Genomic DNA, 6,000 nt, shown 5'->3' with positions numbered 1-6,000 from the left:
TCTCTTCTCTTCTCTTCTCTTCTCTGTCCCTCTCTATCTCTGTCTCTCCCTCTCTATCTCTGTCTCTATCTCTCTCCCACATGTGCTCAATGCAATCCAGGAAGAGAGGTTTCCCCATGCAACCCCGAATCTGTGAATACCGCAAACCACTTCCTTCCTGAAATGCTGGTCTCGCGGCACCTGGACAATAATAAAACCTGCGTTTTACATCACCTGGGTGCCTCCGTGGCACTTGGCTGGAGTCGATGAGAGACGAGGGCGTGAGTCCCCACAGTTGGAGGGCACGGGGCCGGGGAGGGGGCACCGGAGAGCCGAGCACCCCCGTCACAGCCAGCACACGGCAGGAGCAGGCCCGACACTGTGGGAGCTGCCTGGCCGTGAGGACAGCCTGGAGGACTGCCTGGAGGAGGGGGCCCTGGAGTGTGACACGGGGAGCGGAATGAGGAAGGTCACAAGGTCACAAGGTCACAGCAGGACCGGGAGAGAGAACCTGTGAGTGACAAGCGCAGTGAAGAGGGGTGACTTGGGGTGGCCCTGCAATGGAAACCCCCACTTCAGAGGTTTGGCACCCAGTGTCTCTCCCTCATGCCGGGCCTGCTGCGGGTGTTCCCGGATGGGGGCGGGGGGCGTCCATGGCCATTCAGGACTCTGGTGCGGTGGCTGGAGAGGCAGGACGAGGCTGGGAGCTGGGACCCTCACCTCTGCAGATGCCACAGAGGCCCAACGCGTTCAGGGGGAGGGAGAGGAGGAAATAAATGCTTGACCTGGGGACCAGGTCTCTCCCATAAAGACCACCGATGTGCAGAATAGATGTGATGGCCTCTGGTGGGCGTGGCTCAGCAGTTGAGCACTGACCTCTGAACCAGGAGGTCACGGTTCGATTCCCGGTCAGGGCACATGCGGGCTTTGGGCTCGATCCCAAAACATCTCATAGAACATCCGATCTGGTCACTGCAAGCCACAGCCATCAATCCCTCCTCCTCCTCACTCAGGGATTCCTGCTGCCTCCGTACCTAGTACAGGGCCCCCTGGTCCTCACCCAGGGACTTTTAGAGAGAGTGGAGGGGGGGAGAGAAAGAGAGAGAGAGAGAGAGAGAGAGAGCGAGAGAGAGAGAGAGAGAGAGACATCAATGTGAGAGAGACACATCAACTGGTTGCCTCCTGCACACACACCTGGGCTCTTGATGGGGACTCAAACCCAAGACCCTTCCCTTGGCAAGTCAATGCTCTAACCACAGAGCTACACTGTCCAGGGTGCCCTGTGGATGTTTTCATAGTGAGTTAGGCTGTACCCCTGATGCCCTGAAATCAAGGCTGTTGGAAAACCTCAAAGTGGCAAGAAAGTTTGGGAGACCTGCTTCCGACCGAGCCAAGGAGAAGGGAAAGAGACCCAGGGAGATGGAGGGAGACCCAATACCACTGGCTCCTGCTCGCACCACTGAGCTCAGACGTTTTCTTATTCTATCATTTGAAAAAAAAATTATTTTTTTGGATTTCTTTTTTTAGGGAAGCTTTAAATTTAGAACAGCTTTAAATGTACAGAAAAGCTGTAAAGATAGTACAGTTTCCCCTGCTGTTAACATCTTCTGTGACCATGGCGCAGGGGTCGTCACCCATGAATCAGCGGGGATGGGCTTTGTTAGCTCAAGTCCAGGATTTAGCCCTGGCTGGTGTGGCCCAGTGGATAGAACGTCGGCCTGCAGACGGAAGGGTCCCGGGTTCGATTCCGGTCAAGGGCACGTACTTAGGTTGCAGGCTCCTCCCCACCCTGGGCCCTGGTCGGGGCCCATGCAAGAGGCAACCCATCGACGTGTTTCTCTCCCATCGATATTTCTCCCCGCCTCGCCCTCTCTCTTCCACTCTCCCTAAAAATCAATGGGAAAATACCCGCGGGTGAGGATTAAAAAAATAACAATAATGAAGTCCACGATTTATGTGGGTCTCCCTGGTTTTTACCTGATGTCCTTCTGTTCCAGGATCTCACCCAGGAGACCATATTCCGTATAAGTCAGCGTGACTCACCACGGGTGATGGTCACCTGCAACCCCGGGCTGAGGAAGTCAGGTTACTCTCTCCTCTCCTCTCCTCCCTGCTCCCTCTCCCCACTCCCCGAAATTGTCATGCTGTTCCCTGTAAGGGTGGCAATTCTTCCCATCCATGAACAAGGTATATGCTTCCACTTATTTGTATCTTTCTTCAGTGTCTTATAATTTTCCAAGTATGGGTCTTTTATATCTCTGGTTAAATTTATTCCTAGGGATTTAAAAAATTTATTCTTACTAGAGGCCCGGTGCACGAATTTGTGCACCAGTGAGGTCCCTCGGCCTGGCCTATGGGATCTGGCTGAAACCGGCTCTTTGACATCCCCTGAGGGGTCCCGAATTGCGAGAGGGCACAGGCAGGCTGAGGGACCCCACTGGTGCACGATCAGGGCCGGGGAGGAACCATGGGAGAGCTCCAGGGCATGTCTGGCCCACCTCGCTCAGTCCTGATAGGTTGGACCCCAGCAGCAAGCTAGCCTACCGGTCAGAGTATCTGCCCCCTGGTGGTCAGTGCACATCATAGCAAGCGGTTGAGCTGCCTTAGCATATCATTAGCATATTACGTTTTGATTGGTTGAACGGCTGACCGGCCGACCGGACACTTAGCATATTAGGCCTTTATTATTTAGGATTGATTTCAGAGAGGAAGGGAGAGGGAGAAAGAGATAGAAACATCAGTGGTGAGAGAGAATCACTGATCAGTTGCCTCCTGCACACCCCACACTGGGGGTTGAACCCGCAGCTCACAACCCGGGCGTGTGCCCTGACCGGGAATTGAAACATGACCTCCTGGTTCATAGGTCGATGCTCAACCACCGAGCCACACCGGCCAAGCTTATGCAATTGTAAATGGGCTTATTTCCTTAGTTTCCCTTCCTGAAAGTTCCTCATTGGTGTATAGAGATGCAGCTGGTTTTTCTGGATATTTATGTTGTGTCCTGCTACTTGACTGAATTCATGGATCAGTTCTAGTAGTTTTTTTGTGGAATCTTTAGGGTCCTCTGTCTACAGCACCAGGTCATCTGCATCATGACGGTTTTACCTCTTCCTTCCGATTTGGATGCCTTTTTTAACTTGTTGTTTATTGTTGTATTTCAGATGTCCCCCATCCCACCCCACCCCCCTTGTCCCCATCCACCCAGCCCCTACCCCACCCTACGCCTTCCCCACACTATTGTCTACGTCCATGGGTTATGCATATAAGGTCTTCGGTTAATTTCTTCCCTTGATATTTTACTTTATGACCTATGGACCCCTCTGTCAATCCATCTTATTTTATTTTTGGATCCATTTCAAAGGAAACTAAAGGCACCATTACACGTCCCCCGGATACTTAAGCACTGTCAGCGTAAGAAACATTCCAACCTGTGAGTTTATTTGAGCCAGACGGTTGACAAGTGATGGGAAGCAAAATATCACCGGATTGAGGTAATGGTCCGGAGGAGGACAGTTTTGCACCTTATTTTGTACACATTGCCATCAGAGGAGGAGATGTATGGGGGTCACATGAAATCCGTTGGTGACGGACTAGAGAGGCGGGAGCAAGCAAAGCAGGGAAACCCCTGGGATTGGATAGAAAGTAAAATGATAGACACATGTTTCTCTTACTTAGGTGAGTCCAGGACAGTTAACAGTCAATAATTAACTCAATAACAATGAGGGGTTTGTGGTCTCCGCAGAGCAGTGCCCGTGCTTTGAGGGGGTCAGGAAAAGGGAAAATTACGTTGACATTCCAACGCTGTGTTCTCGCAGATGCAACACGACAAGAGACAGGCTCAGTTCAGGTAAAGATTGACCTTTGTCAGGGAAGATACCGGCCTAGGACATGGCGACACACCACAAACTGCGTTTGGTTTCAAAAGTTTTCATCTCAGGCCATCCTTTGTGGCTAAATTAGGCCTCTCCATTTGCAAGGCTCCCTGAGCTTGTTAAGTGAGCATGTGTCCCCTTTTCGTCCACAGCATGCACACCGTTAACTGGAGTTCTTATTTTTCTTTTGAGGTTGAATGTGCCATGAAATGCACGCATCTGAAGTGTGTTATACTAGTAAAGACAGACCCCTGTGCAGCCCAAACCCTCACCAAAATACAGAACAGCCCGGCCACCGTGACTCAGTGGTTGAGCATCGACCTATGAGCCAGTAGGTCACAGTTCGATTCCAGGTCAAGGGCAATATGCCCAGGTTGCAGACTTCGGGCTCGATCCCCAATCAGGGGCATGCAGGAGGCAGCCGGTCAATGATTCTCTCTCATCATTGATGTTTCTCTCTCTCTCCCTCTCCCTTCCTCTCTGAAGCCAATAAAAATATATTTCTAAAAAATACAGAACAACGCCATCACCTCAGCCCCCTCCCCACTCAGCCCTGTCCCCGTCATCCCAGGGGGAGCCACTGCTCTGAAGACGTTGCCGCCATCGGTGAGTTCTGTACGTCCGAGAACGGTATCTACGTGTGCTCATAATACATGCACTCACAGCCACTTCACGGTCGTGGGAGGCCATGCTGAGCCCTTGAGCCAGGACCTGCCCCTGTCTTCCGTCCAGAGAGTTTGGCCAGGGAGCCTTCCTGGAGGCGGCGGCATGGCTGCCTCTCTCTGGCTCCCTTCCCACCTCCCTGGCTGCTCCTTCGCAGTCTCTTTGGGGCTCCCCCCCCCCCGCCTCCCTCCGCTCGCCCCATCCATGCTGGTGCTGCTCAGAGGCGTCTGCTTCGACCAGAGCTTACACGCAGCCAGCTCCAGCCCACGGGCAGGTTTTATTTGGCCCACACAGCATCTTTTCCCATCGGAATCTGTTTTAACAGTTAAAAGGGGAGGGATTTTGCTTTTAAAAATATCCAGGTTTCTGTCTTCTCTCGGAAAATGGAAACAGCTGGCGATGCCACGTCCCTCTGCCCATATGGCCAGCCTTGGCTGGGATTGAATAGCAACCGCCATGTGCTCTGAGCCGTCCTCCGGGGGGGCGGGGCAGGGGGGGTCTCAGCACCCGCGTCCTGAATGAGCACCCATGGAGCTTGAGATGGTGTCGGGAAGGTATTCAGGGAAACCCCTAGGATAAAGCTCGAAGACCACCCTGGATCACCACCTGTCTCTCCAGGAGAAACAGGTCCAGGGTGGACAAGGGCAGGGGGAGGCCAAGCCAGCACATGGCTACCAGGCAGCAGCTCACGTCTCCCATACACGAGGATGGATGTCCTGGGCTTACTCAGCGCAAGATAAAGCAGTTCTCTAGAAACGCCAGGCTGCAGGCACCTGGGACCCAGACCCTGTGTGAGAGACAGAGAGCGGGACATGAGAGAAAGAGCCGGAGTGAAGGAGAGAGAGAGAGAGAGAGAGAGAGAGAGAGAGAGAGAGAGAGAGAGAGAGAGAGAGAGAGAGATTCAGTCAATGCAAGCCTTTTTCTGAGGGGAGTTAAAGGGAGGTGTGTGTGTGGGGGGGGGGCAGCTATCCTCACTTTTTGGTTAAAAAAATGTTTTAATTTCAACCTGGCCAGCTTGGCTCAGTAATTGAGCATCTACCAATGAACCAGGAGGTCACCGGTTTGATTCCCGGTCAGGGCACATGTCTTCATCATCACCATCATCACCATCACCTCCACCATTATCCTCCTCACCATCACCATCATAACATCATCATTATTATCACCATCCTCACCATCACCATCATCACCAACATCACCATCATTATCAACATCCCCATCATCCCCATTATCACCATCACCATCATCATCACCATGAACATCACCATCATCACCAGTATCACCATCATCACTATCCTCATCATCACCATCATTATCATCACCAACATCACCATCATCACCATCATCACCAACATCACCATCATTATCAACATCCCCATCATCCCCATTATCACCATCACCATCATCATCATCATCATCACCAACATCACCATCATCACTATCCTCACCATCACCATCACCATCACCATCATCATCACCATCATCA

Source organism: Myotis daubentonii, chromosome 15 (assembly GCF_963259705.1).
Source record: "Myotis daubentonii chromosome 15, mMyoDau2.1, whole genome shotgun sequence".
Taxonomy (NCBI): Eukaryota; Metazoa; Chordata; class Mammalia; order Chiroptera; family Vespertilionidae; genus Myotis; species Myotis daubentonii.
Note: the sequence above shows the minus strand (reverse complement) of the source record.